This window comes from Salminus brasiliensis, chromosome 1 (assembly GCF_030463535.1).
Source record: "Salminus brasiliensis chromosome 1, fSalBra1.hap2, whole genome shotgun sequence".
NCBI classification, from domain to species: Eukaryota; Metazoa; Chordata; class Actinopteri; order Characiformes; family Bryconidae; genus Salminus; species Salminus brasiliensis.
In genome coordinates, this window is record NC_132878.1 from 32,116,298 (window position 1) to 32,130,760 (window position 14,463).

General features: G+C 40.4%; 1 protein-coding gene across 9 annotated transcripts in view; it reads left to right on the plus strand.

Annotated features, from left to right (window-relative positions):
* Positions 1–14,463, plus strand: part of dnmt3aa (DNA (cytosine-5-)-methyltransferase 3 alpha a) — an 86,718-nt gene that overhangs the window by 43,530 nt on the left and 28,725 nt on the right. The window contains exon 1 of one of the 9 annotated variants that reach the window (XM_072677851.1): positions 464–501. The exons of the other annotated variants lie outside the window; for them this stretch is intronic. The gene's annotated coding sequence lies outside the window, so the exon portion shown is untranslated. Of the gene's footprint in view, positions 1–463; positions 502–14,463 lie in introns of those variants that run through there. 9 annotated transcript variants of the gene reach the window in all.

The following is a 14,463-nucleotide window of genomic DNA, read 5'->3' on the forward strand; positions in this document are numbered from 1 at the left end:
GGAAAGTCAAAGCAAGTGGAAAAGAAGAAGTGGGGGAGGGAGGGGGAATGCGTGTCTAAGGGACACTGAGACTGTAAAAATGTCAAAGCCAGAAAGTGTGTGTATATATGTGTGTGTGTGTGTGTGCATTAGTGGTGGGGGTAAAGAAAGATAGTAGAAAGCACTTGACACATTTGTGCACAGTGTGTGTGTGTGTATGTGTGTGTGGAAAGTGAGCCTCAGTGGAAAGTCAGTTGGTTTAGTGTGACTTCAGTTCCATTGACACGCTGCTCAGACTTTGAGGCCCTATTTCCTGTGTGGGGTGTAAGGTGTGTATGTATGTGTGTGTGTGAGAGACAGTGAGTGAGTGTGTGGAAGCTCATTCTAGCATTTGATGTCATTTGTGCAGGAAATATTGCAACGCGTTCAGCTGAATGTTTGATGATTGAAGTTTTATGTCTACTGTGTGATGGTTAGGGTTAGGGTTGGGTGAGGCTTAGCACACGTCCGGCATGCTGTAAGGTAAGTTTTAAGATTTGGTGTGAATGCTAGAGGTCCTCATTAAACCTCAACCCCTCGGAAGTAAAGATTCATTATAACTCTGAAGAGCAGGAGGCTTTCTGCAGTGGTGTTAGATTGTTAGTGCTGATTTGTAGCGACACAACACAGATCAGTTTACAGACCGCCAGGCAGGGACATGTACTGACACTGGTGTAGTTGGGTAAATGACGCAGGTGCCAGCATTCGAATACTTAAATCACTACTCCAGTATTTATTGTGTTTTATCACAGGATGGTTTAGAGAATCTACTGTGATTTTATGCTTTAACAGGAATGTGAAATTGGCCTGTTTTTGCAATTAAGTATTAACAGCACATTACATTGCACTTTGCCAATCACAGGGCATACCTGAGAAGGCTATATTTTATTTAGCTGATATTAGACAACAGAAACAAGCGAACATTATCCACGGAGGAGAAAATACCTCATGTAGAAGTTGCGGGTGCTTCCTTCGAAATTCTTCATTATTTAAAAATGCACATTCAATTCAGAGCCTCTGCATGCTGCTAAACTGTTGTGCGGCTGAATGGTTTTACCTCTAAACATCAGTATAATCACCTAAAAAAAACCTACTAGCCCTGGTTACTTTTGGACCTGTTGTAAAAAAAAAAGAAATGAATAGTGAAGTGCAAAATATGTTACCAGTCTCCTCTTAGTAAATATGTACAGAGAAGAGAAGTAAATATAATATACATACATATAAATGGTGTATAATTATGTCTACACTGCAGTGAGCTGTGTGTGAGGTATTATCAGAGGTATTCATTTTTTATATATATATATATATATATCAAATTGGTCTAGTGCATTTACATCCTGAAATAGAGCCATACTGAGGGCCACTGATGCAAACAACAATTCAGTGCACCGTCACTGTCCAATAAAAACATGGATCTCCAAAACACTGACTTTACAGGAGATGGTAAAAAAGGTTCTTACCTTGAATGGAAGTCAGTGTAAAATAGGAGGTTATTCCAAGTATAAACTCGCATTTCTATTGATCTGTTCATTCAGAACAATTCACACAGTGTGCAGAGGAGCTAGAGGACTCAAATGCATGTTTTTCATTGGACAACAGCGATGTGTTAATGTTGTATTTGTTCTGTAGATGAATCACGCTGATTAAACTGCTCTCTTAGTTTTGACTCATATTCAGTGAGATATCTGAATTCTGTGATATTTCAGGCCTGACTGGCTTTTAATCATTTCTTGTTCCCCCTGATATCCGATCCTGCATTTCCTGCTGATAGATGCCCAATACGGATACCCAGTATCAGACCAGTGGCATCTTTAGACGTAACCTTTAGGAGCCAGAGATATCGGCAACCAAAGCAAAAGCATGTTACTATTTAACAAGAAAGATTTGGTTCCTTAGGCAGTGACTCTATATACAACCGTGACAATGTAAAGATCCATTTCATGGCTTAAATGGTTGTTCCCTGGTTAAAGGGTTCTTCAAGTTGGTGGAAACCCCTGTGTAGCTGCTTCTAAATGGCTTTTGGCTCTATATGTAGCACCTAAAAGGATTGTACTTGTTACGCCAAAGAACCGGTTTCCAGTACTAATATAGAACCCTTGGTTGCGTCTGTACGATTACAGATCTGTCGTTTTTTTAATGTAGATGGAATGTGTAGCTAAGCAGCAATAATACGTCTGGACCTGTAAGGGTCATAAGGGTTAGTTTATGTATGTAAACTCGCGGTTCTTTGGGGCCTCTGCTGTCCTCATCTCACCCAGCTGAGCCTCACCCTCCTGGGCAGAGCAGTGAGGAGCAGGCCCCTTTCTCTGCTGCCTCTGGATCTAATCACTGCCTGGCAGACAACACACAGCTCCCTCTGAACCTACAGGAAAACCTAATCACTACCACGTGTGTGTGTGTGTGTGTAGGTGGTTTGAGATGTGTGTGCAAGAGAGAGAGAGAGTGAAAGAGAGACAGAAAGAGAGGTAGACAGAGGGTGAAAGACTGCACTAGCTAGGCTTGGCTATGCTATGTGTGAAGGGCAGAGAGAGAGAGTGAGAGACATAAAGATACTCTAGTGCTCTGTGTGTGTGTGTGTGTGTGTGTGTGTGTGTGTGTACCTAATTAAGTCTTTTTGTCCATATGTGAATATGTATTTGGATTTGTGTGTGCCTCTGTGTTGTGGTGTGAGCTCTGTTATAGTGATATTATAGTTAGACTGATATATTATAAATCATGTTCACTCTTAGCATGTTCTAGTATTCTAATAATAGTAAATATTGATTATGAGGGCAATTACTAGAGTAAACACTATTACTAGAGCACTAGAACACTACTGTAGTGAACATAAATGGCCACCTTTAAAGATGAATTAATGACAGAAATTGCCCTTGTATAAAAACTTAACAATAATAATAAATAATATGTTACAAAAGTATATTTTATTTAAAAAAATGAATGGACGCATATCTATATTTTGTAATTTAGATGGCATATTATTCATATTTATTTATCATTCACTTTAAATTTACTATAAACACTCCTCCTTCCCTCTCTGGCTCCGCCTCTGTCCCAAGTCTCTCCAAACTTGCTTTGCTCCATTTTTATAGTAGCTTGGGAGGCAGCGGTTCATGAGACATAAAGGCTAAGAAGGATACGTAACAGCATATCCCCAGAGTTTAGCCAGAAGAAGCATGTGTTTCTCAGCCGCATTTCAAGCATCCCTCGTGTTCTTTTGAAATGGGACAGAGCAAATGACTTATTCTCCTGACGAGTGCCACCATCACCGGTCACAGCCTGGTAAAAGACCCTGCAGTTGTTTGTGCATTACCTATTTGTGTGCACTGGATGTTCAACCCTGTGACCACTACCAGCACTAACAGCAGATACATACCCACATACAGGCCTATTTCTTTCGCCCATGTCTGAAACTACTGACCGTTTACCAGTTTACTGGGATTCACTAGTCAGTAATTCTGTCACTGTAAACTGTATTTGCTAAAATGTAAAAGGAATGACCATGCAATTAGTGATGCAACTGATTATCAAATTAATAGGGAAACCATGTATTTACATATAAGTAAATGGGTAATGTGGTTGGTTCCCATTACAGTACATTTAGTACACTGCCAGTGGCAATCTAGGGTACATTCACCTACCTGTGTAACATCCCACAGTTAAACCTTTCAGATCAAACCAATCAGACTTAATTGAAGTTAACAGTACAGACTTTAATTGAAGGTTCTTTGCATACATTTCAGTTTCACAATCTTTTTACACAGCCGCCCTTCACATGTAAAAAAAATTATGATTGTAGGCTTCCTAAGGGTTTCTGGTAAGGAAGATCTTCACGTTAGGTTCGCACACACAACTCATACATCATACATACAGAACACAGACATGTTCTCAGCAAGGTACACTGGTGCACACCAACATCAGCATATAAGTCTGAGCACTCTTGGACAATTTAGGCAAAAGTGGTGTATTCTTTCGTATAGTCTTAGAGATACATACAAATAAGAAAAGATGCAGCATGCTGAAGTTTGAGCAGATTTGAGCTCTCAGATAACTTTAACCAAGGTCTCAGACCTTAATTGAACATACTTTAAAGCCATGCTCTGTTGAAGTGTATGTGTGTGTGTGTGTGTGTGTGTGTCGCTCGTGGGAAAAAGCTCCTACCTTTTTCTATTTTACTTGTTTTTGTTTTGAGGAGGTTCACTCATGTCAGGGGTCATAAATCGTTTTCCAAATTGCACTTTTCCGCATTCCTCAACATGTGGTAACCATGACAATTCCAGAATGACCACTATTACACCCCCCCTGCCCAAAACCTTCATCGTCTGCTGTGCCACCCCCACCCCCCACAGACAGACACACACATACACACATGCATACAGACACACAAACATGAAACTATTCTTCAAATATTCCACTAGCTTTATTGCCCAAGCACATATTAGTATGTATAATATTAATAGTAAACATATTCAAAAGTTTGTATATACATATACACGGTCATAACAGATCAGAATATTATAACCACCCCTGGTTTGGATGAATGAACTCGGTCCAGGACAGGGTTTGCGGCGTGTATAAATAAGCGAGCACACCGGTCAGCTGTAGCGGAGCTACAACGATCATCATGGGCAAAGCACAAGATTTCACTGATGCCCAAAAGGGCATGAAAATAGGGTTCCATGCGAAGGATGGAGGCATCTCAGAAATCGCAAACTTCATGAGATGTTCCAGAGCCGTTGTAGTGAAGGTGTACAGAGGAAGGACTTCTCGTGCATTGAGTGGCTCCTAACAGCATAACAGTGGTGCCCCACGGTCCTTTGATGCCAGAGGGGAACGTCAGCTCCTGTGAGTGGTACAGAGCAATGAACGCTCCACTGTGGAGCAGTTAAGTGTCACCTAATGCACTCCATGCCACAACTTCTCGCTAGTGTTGTCTGAGCCAAGGGTGGTTATTCCCACTATTACATATGTAACTTTTTAGGAGAAGGGAAAAGAGTTCTTTACTTCCAGTGGAAGTGTTCCAAGTCAGTTTGGGGCATTTCTATTGGTCCCTTCATCAGTAACTGTAATGTAAAGAACAATTGCCAGGTTCACAATATATCAAAATATTCTATTTTCTATCTCTCCATTATACTCCTCTCTATCTCATTTTCACTCTCTCTCTCTCTTTCTTTCTTTCCATATTCTTTTATCTTGACTGTCTGGATCTCTCCTTGTTTCTGCCTTGCTCTCTCTATCCTTCTTCCTTTCTCCCTATCTGCCTTACTGTATTGCCCCTTTTTTCTCTATTTATCTCTCACTATTTCCTTTCTCTTTATCTTTTTCTTTTCTCTCTGCATCTCTCTCTCCCTCCCTTCCTCCCTCTCTCTCTCTCCCCCCCCTCTCTCTCTGCCCTTCGTCTCTGGGTTGTTCAGGTTTTGCTGCAGACAGCTCCTTGGCTCGCTGCCAGCATTTGCGAGCACCCTTTAGCCAATCGGCATGCTCCTCGGCGATCACGTGACCCCATATTCCCAGACAAAGACGTTTTCGGTGGTCTTTTCTCTTTTTTTCTGATTTTAAAGTCTCATTTTCTTCAGAGTGGGCAGACAGGGGCGCACACACGCTGCCGTCCGACCGAGCCAACTGACTACGGGGATACGTGAGTGTATGCGTGTGTAAGTGCCTGCGTGCGTGTGTGTGTGTGTATGTGTGTGTGTGTGTGTGTGTGTGTGTGTGTGTGTGTGTGTGTGTGGCAGTGAGTGGAGAGAGCAGTAGCTGGTTATGCTGACTTTGGTAGATTGTGCTGTCTTGGTAACACTGTTGAACACACTGCTTAAATCTAAAGCAACACCAAGTGTAACACTGACAGCCTTTTACAAAGGGAGAGAGAGAAAAAAATAGATAGAAAGACACTGAGATAGATAGAGCATTATTGGTGGTGTTCATAAAGGCCTATATATTTTTTGTACTCTTACTTTTGTAAGTGTAGTTTTACAAGTGTTTGCTCACATTTACAGAAATGTCATTTCTTAAATGGAATATGTTTTTTATTGAAAGTGAAACAGTATATATCAAATTTGAACAAAAGAAAAACTCCCAAAAATACATGTGGATCTTAGAGAAATGTTTGGAATATGAAGTTCTGTGGTGTGTCATGCTTCAGCACTGGCATTTACACAACTGTCTAAAGCTCACAGTCATTGTTGATATACACACTTGCATGTGTGCCTGTGTGTGTGTGTGTGTTTGTGTGTGAGTCAGTGGGGTTATTCTGCCCCGTTCGTCATAGAGTAGGTGTGCTGGGAAATCCAGTTACCTCATTTTTGAGATCTAGGGATTTTCAGCAACATTTGTGTAAGTTTAGACAAACTGGAGATTACTAGTTTCTTACTATCTGTGCAAAAGTTTATGGACACCTTTTTATATTTTTTTGTTTGTTTGTTAGTTTTTAAATAAGGACATTGACCCTTTGGTTTATTAGTAGTAATTATTAATTCATGCAGAAACATTTGTACATGTGCATTTGGTAACTTTTTGGTTTAGCCTATTATCCGTGTGGAGTCCCTCCAGGTTCTATTTTAGGGCCTATGAAACTCACGTTAATTCTGACAGATGCAGTTGATGCTAAAGAAATGTGGGCTTACATACAGAATCCAAGCGGTTACTATGAAGTTTGTCCCCCTTTGCTGCAGTTACAGTCTCTACTCTTCAGAGAAGACTTTCTACCATATGTCGGAACATTGCTTTAAGTAGGATTTGATAGCATTCAGCCACACGAGATCATCAGTGAGGTCAGGTGATGATGTTTGATGATCAGTTCTGCTGTCCCTGCTCATCTAAAAAGTATGAAATGAAGCGCCATCACTCCAGAGAATACAGTTCCACTGCTCCACAACTCAGTGCTGGAGGGCTTTGTGCCCATCTGCCTGAAGTTTTGCATAGGGCACGGTGAACTTAGGCCCATGTTTGTCTTCTCCAGATTCTCATTTTGTTGTTCTGCGCTTTTCCTATGACCTTGTCTGCACTTAAAGTAGCTAAACTGACTATGTAGATACTTTTGGGCCTAGTGTCCATTTGTAATATGTGAGCTCGCAAGCCCACATACACACTTTCGTGCTTGGAGTGTTGATAATGGCCTTAAGGTCACTGTGAGGTCGGGGTCAGATCGTCCATGCCTGGGTCACGGTCATAAAGCACCCTGCTCTGGAGGCTCATAACAAAGGTCAGAAGTCATGCACAGTCCCAGAGGTCAGTAGGTCACAGGCCACAAGGAGACACAGGAGGACAAGAGGAGGTTGAGAGAGGCAAGTTCATCAGCATAGGTCTTAAAGATTGAAGATGAAAATCGCCGGCTGATTACATTTTGATAACAAGCGCCACACTTAAGGTGAGCACCTGAAAATAGGGAATCATGCCGAAACTACACTGCTACCTTCTGTACAACTGTACTACATCACATCACGCAGTGTGAGTGTGTGCAGACTGGATCCATGGAGTCAGGCTTCTTTACCCTTCGATGTCTGATCCCAGCATTTTCTGCTGATATCAGCTTCATACCCATCCTCGTCCATCCTGATACGCCAGTACAAATATGCATTAGCAGTGAAGAACAGCTTTCAGCACTGGTCAGGCTCCTCAAACCAGGCCTTTAAATGACTCTGGACTCAGAGAGTGAGTCAATCAGACTAGCTTGCCTTAACCTCTTAGCAGTGTTTGTTTTCTGAATGATCTGCTCACTCCTCAATGTTTTCTTTATTTTAGATTATGATGTGAGCTCCAACTCTGCTCCTGGGCTACTTTTCTGCAGACTTTGGATTGAATTGGCCCTAATCCACCCACCTGATCCAACTCATTACTGCTTTAAGAAGTACCTGATTGGCTGAATGGGGTGTGTTAGATTTGGGTTGCACTTCAAACCTGCAAGAAGGCAGCTCTCCAGGTGGAGGGTTGGAGACCACATATATAGATGGTTCAGAATGGTTCACTCCATAGCTCATCTACTGGGTACTGCTTAGCAAACCTACTGGAGGATGACCATAAACAAAGTGCCAAGATTTCTCACTGGGAACACAGACCCGGTTGACACAGCGAAGTGCGCTGTTTCTTTAACAGTGAGAGATTTTGAATAGTTTTCTTATCTGTGAACACTTTGTATGTTATAGATCTGAACACAGAACTAAGCAGCAAGAGAAGGGAGGGGTATAATAAGTGGGGTGCCGAGGCAGGATGCACAAAGTACTTAGCGGCTTTGTAAGGAGCTTCCTGTACTAAACATCACAAGAGGCAGAGGTCAGTACGCAGGTAGGCCGCAGTACCAGCAAAGCAGACCTAGAGCCACAATACAAGAAACTATATGGGAGATGATTTGGCAAATTGGAAAAACTGATTGTATTGGTTTTCCAGAACTTTGGAAGCAATGCCTAAATGTAAGAAAAGGTTTTTAGATGAGGAGGCAAAGGTGCATCATTAAAAGAGAAGAGATGTAAAAGCCAGCAATGGACACTGATGGAAATAAAAGTCACACGTCTGTTAATATGCCTTCTCAGAACTTTGGGGGGGGGGGGGGGGTTCAGTTGGTGACGGCAAAGTAGGACAGCAACTTTAGCCCTCATTAAATGAACCACTGGCCAATCTACCCGGCATCTCTGAACTGGTAGGGCTACAGCCATGCACAGCTAACAGAGCTAATAAAGGTTTGAACCCCTCAACTGTATAAAACACATGCTGAGAGCAACTCTATGACCCAGGTCTGGGTTGTTACCTTCAGGAATTTGCACATGGAACTCTCATTTAGTTTTTAGCGGCTATTGGGAAATGTCCTTAGAGTTGGCAAAATGTTAGCATGGAAACACCACTAATGTGGCATATATACTAGGGATATGCATTCCAGTCAGTTGTGATATTTTAAGAATCTGCAGGAGTAAAAGCAACGGTTAAAAAAAAGTATTATTTTATGAGATACCACAAGTGGTAAGAGACTAAACAACTGGCAGCACAACAACATTTAGCAGCTATTCCAAAATAGTCAGTGGAAACCTGTAGTTTTTTTTTATGTTGGATTGAGTAACTAAAAGAGGCTACTTCTTTTAGACACTGGGTGCTAAAGTGTATTGATTTTTTTCTCCTCAGCGGGCGACGTGCCATCATGCTAGGTTGCCAGAGAAATCAAATTAAAAATAGATATTATACAATAATAGAAAATAATAATAAATAAAAAGGAAAATAAAAATAATAATAGTAATAATAATAAAGTACTCGTATTGTAATTTTGCACAGTACAATGACATTTTTCACAGCCACAGACAACAGCCTAAAAACCTGGGGTCGGAGCAGAGGGTCAGCTATACTACCACGACCCTGAATCCGAGAGGTTAAGAGGGCCCAACAGTCATGTCTTTGTGAATGTAGCTGAAGTAGTTAAGACACAGTATGGCACTTGTGGCACTTTACACTCCTTTTTCCAGTGATCAAATGTAATGAATACCAGAATTGGGGTTGCAGTGTTCCAATACTGACACCTCAAACTGTTAACTGTTAAGTGTTTGAGTACTTGTACACATCTTGCAAAACATTTTGACATATGTTTGGTATATTTGTGATCAGTGGACCAGCAGAAATACTTAAAATAACAAAAAAATACCTTTTTACATTGACTTCCATTAAAAGTTCAAAAGGTTTTCTTCCTTCTTCTATGAAGTTACTTTTTTTTTTGGAGGTGTGAGGTTTAATTTCCGACAGCAGCCATATACTGAAGGTGTTGAGTCCAGAAGTGGCTGCAGGGCTGTGTGGTTAGGAGAGGGCAGAGCCAGGGTGGAGCTGAAGCTGCAGTCTAAGTGCTGTTTCCTTAGAGGTGAGACACCGTGACACAGGGGGAGAGCGAGACAGAGGGAGAGAGAGTGGATGCAGAGTTCAGGGGAGTTTTTTTTATACACCAACTTAGATGTTATCAGCATGAAGGAACACAGCCGTGAAAAGGCACAGAAGAATGTAAAGTGGAGGTTTGTCTGGTGGTTTACACTTTATAAAAATTGCTTTCAGGATTTAAACCTTTGGGAATTCACTGTGGGAATTCAGACCTTGTCACTGGGGGGTACCTACAAGAATACGTGTTCAGTACCTTTAGTCAGGGGATGTAATTGTACCATGTTCTGTTCCAATTTTTGTTTTTTTGTTACACCCTGTCCTTCCTTTTCCTTCGTTTTCTGGTGTGTTTTTTTTGTTCAAATATGAGAAAGTGACTGTAATGCACCTTTAAAACCGTTGACAGACCACAATCATACTTTTTATACTGCTTGTAGCTGAGAAGCCCAAATGAGGAGCTAGTTTATTCAGAATGAGGAGCTAGTCTTTTGTTGCTTCAACGTGTGTTGATGTGGGTTAAGACTATTTTTGCTTAAAACAATGCTTTCTTTCTTTCTTTCTTTATCTCTCTCAATGTATCTCTCTCTCTCTCTCTCTCTCTCTCTCTCAGGTTAGAGGTCAGTGTAGTGTAAATGGTAGAACAGCAGTGTCTCTGTTCTCCTGAGTGAATACACTCCTGCTGGTCAGAGCTCATTCTATAGGCTACTGCAGCTGTAACACAAACCCCACCAACGTGCCAGTAGTCACACAACCTCCACATAATCTCCATTTACACATACACACATATCCCACAGATTTAGCTCCGACAGTCCACTAAGGAGATACAAATCGTGAGTAGGGTTGAAGAGCTATGAGATTTTAACAGTATGCAAACTGTCTCTGAAAGGTTCACAGGTTTACAGTATCTCAGTACACAGTATACATTCTACAATTTCTCTTCTTCTTCTTAATATTATCATTGGTATCATTATCAGATACAGTGACCCTTAAATGAATGCAAACAGAATATTTTTGGATTGAACAAGTTCTTTACTATCTGTTTTAAAGTGGTACATAATTAAATAAAAAACACAGTTACTATTTTCATTGAGAGTAATCTGCAGATTTGGGAGTTTTGCTGATTGTTTTCCTGTCATACTGAACTTTTACTAAACAGTAAACAATCAGCAAAACTCCCAAATGCATGAAGCTACATTTTTTTCTCATTTCCGACATCAGACATTTATCTTACGCTAACTTTAGCTTTCACAGCTTGAAGCAGGAGTTCCCCAAACCTTTTCAGGCCAAGACCCACCTGCACCAACTTTTACTCAGTTTGCTGTTCTTTTCTAACCAAATAAACAATGGCCGTTATTCGTTAGTTGATGTTAGCTCAAATGATCAGTGTGATCGCATTAATATAACATAATAATGTTTAAACTTGTTCTGATCTGTGTTGTTTAGCTACAGAATTGTATTTCCCTCTCAGCACAAATTAAAGATCAATGTAACACTCTCTCTTTTAAGATGATCCTAATGCTACAAAGCTGTTGAGAGACTTGAGCTGAGGTCAGTCGGTCCAGTGCGTCCCTCTGGTCGCCTCTCGCCCACACTCAATGCACTTCTTGCGCTCTTTGGAAGTGCAGAAAAATAGAGCTTGTGAAATTTGGTTCCGCAGTACGTTCATCAATCCTTGCATGCACCAAAAAGCTACGTGTACCATGTATTCCGCTTACGTGCACCAAACTGGGATGGTTACTGGATATTTATGTAAATGGAATACATATGGATGTATTACATACAAGCACATACATATATAAAATACACATACATATGTACAGTGTGTGCATATATATTAATAAATGAAGATATGAATAGATAGATAGCATACAGGTCTGCTTATATACTATATACTGCTTCATTATACTGTCTACTTTACTGCTTCATTATACTGTCCACTTTGGTGTAATGGTGGACAGTGTAATGAAGCAGTGTATTGGACAGTGTAATGAAGCAGTATAGTGGACAGTGTAATAAAGCAGTATAGTGGACAGTATAATGAAGTAGTATAGTGGACAGTGTAATGAAGCAGTATGGTGGACAGTGTAATGAAGCAGTATAGTGGACAGTGTAATGAAGCAGTATGGAGGACAGTGTAATGAAGCAGTATAGTGGACAGTGTAATGAAGCAGTATGGAGGACAGTGTAATGAAGCAGTATAGTGGACAGTATAATTAAGCAGTATGGTGGACAGTGTAATGAAGCAGTATAGAGGACAGTGTAATAAAGCAGTATAGTGGACAGTGTAATGAAGCAGTATAGTGGACAGTGTAATGAAGCAGTAAAGTGAACAGTATAATGAAGCAGTATAGTGGACAGTATAATGAAGCAGTATAGTGGACAGTATAATGAAGCAGTATAGTGGGCAGTATAATGAAGCAGTATAGTGGACAGTATAATGAAGCAGTATAGTGGGCAGTATAATGAAGCTGTATAGTGGAAAGTATAATGAAGCAGTATAGTAGACAGTGTAATGAAGCAGTAAAGTGAACAGTGTAATGAAGCAGTAAAGTAAACAGTATAATGAAGCAGTATAGTGGACAGTATAATGAAGCAGTATAGTGGACAGTATAATGAAGCAGTATAGTGGGCAGTATAATGAAGCAGTATATTGGACAGTATAATGAAGCAGTATAGTGGGCAGTATAATGAAGCAGTATGGAGGACAGTATAATGAAGCAGTATAGTGGACAGTATAATGAAGCAGTATAGTGAACAGTGTAATGAAGCGGTATAGTGGACAGTGTAATGAAGCAGTATGGTGGACAGTGTAATGAAGCAGTATGGTGGACAGTGTAATGAAGCAGTATAGTGGACAGTGTAATGAAGCAGTATGGAGGACAGTGTAATGAAGCAGTATAGTGGACAGTGTAATGAAGCAGTATGGAGGACAGTGTAATGAAGCAGTATAGTGGACAGTATAATTAAGCAGTATGGTGGACAGTGTAATGAAGCAGTATAGAGGACAGTGTAATAAAGCAGTATAGTGGACAGTGTAATAAAACTGTAAAGTAAACAGTGTAATGAAGCAGTAAAGTGAACAGTATAATGAAGCAGTATAGTGGACAGTATAATGAAGCAGTATAGTGGACAGTATAATGAAGCAGTATAGTGGGCAGTATAATGAAGCAGTATAGTGGACAGTATAATGAAGCAGTATAGTGGGCAGTATAATGAAGCTGTATAGTGGACAGTATAATGAAGCAGTATAGTAGACAGTGTAATGAAGCAGTAAAGTGAACAGTGTAATGAAGCAGTATAGTGGACAGTATAATGAAGCAGTATAGTGGACAGTGTAATAAAACTGTAAAGTAAACAGTGTAATGAAGCAGTAAAGTGAACAGTATAATGAAGCAGTATAGTGGACAGTATAATGAAGCAGTATAGTGGACAGTATAATGAAGCAGTATAGTGGGCAGTATAATGAAGCAGTATAGTGGACAGTATAATGAAGCAGTATAGTGGGCAGTATAATGAAGCTGTATAGTGGACAGTATAATGAAGCAGTATAGTAGACAGTGTAATGAAGCAGTAAAGTGAACAGTGTAATGAAGCAGTAAAGTAAACAGTATAATGAAGCAGTATAGTGGACAGTATAATGAAGCAGTATAGTGGACAGTATAATGAAGCAGTATAGTGGGCAGTATAATGAAGCAGTATATTGGACAGTATAATGAAGCAGTATAGTGGGCAGTATAATGAAGCAGTATGGAGGACAGTATAATGAAGCAGTATAGTGGACAGTATAATGAAGCAGTATAGTGGGCAGTATAATGAAGCAGTATAGTGGGCAGTATAATGAAGCAGTATAGTGGACAGTATAATGAAGCTGTATAGTGGACAGTTTAATGAAGCAGTATAGTGGACAGTATAATGAAGCAGTATAGTGGGCAGTATAATGAAGCAGTATAGTGGACAGTATAATGAAGCTGTATAGTGGACAGTATAATGAAGCTGTATAGTGGACAGTATAATGAAGCAGTATAGTGGACAATATAATGAAGCTGTATAGTGGACAGTATAATGAAGCAGTATAGTGGACAGTATAATGAAGCCGTATAGTGGACAGTATAATGAAGCTGTATAGTGGACAGTATAATGAAGCTGTATAGTGGACAGTATAATGAAGCTGTATAGTGGACAGTATAATGAAGCAGTATAGTGGGCAGGACATTTCTGACAGTAGTTCTTATTTGAACATACAGTGCATGCACATTTCTTTCTATAAGTAAATAAATGCAGATGTGCTTGTTTGATAGAGAGCATATGTGTGTGTACTCTGCTCCTCTCTGTGGATGAGTGAATGCAGATGTACAGTTGGGAATGTGTGTGTGTATGTGTTACTGTGTGCCAGTTTGTGCCTATGTGTAGGTTTCCTATGAATGTGTTTAGGCCGCGTGTTGTGTGATTTATGTAGCCAGACTCGAGGGAAAAGAGGGATGGAGGAATAGAGGGATGATTATGGAGGTGAAGAAGAGAGAGCAAGATAGATGGATGGAGTTGTGGGAAAGATTTACAGTAGAGTAGCAGCTGCTGCGCGTATGTTCGTGTATGTGTTCCCACATGTTG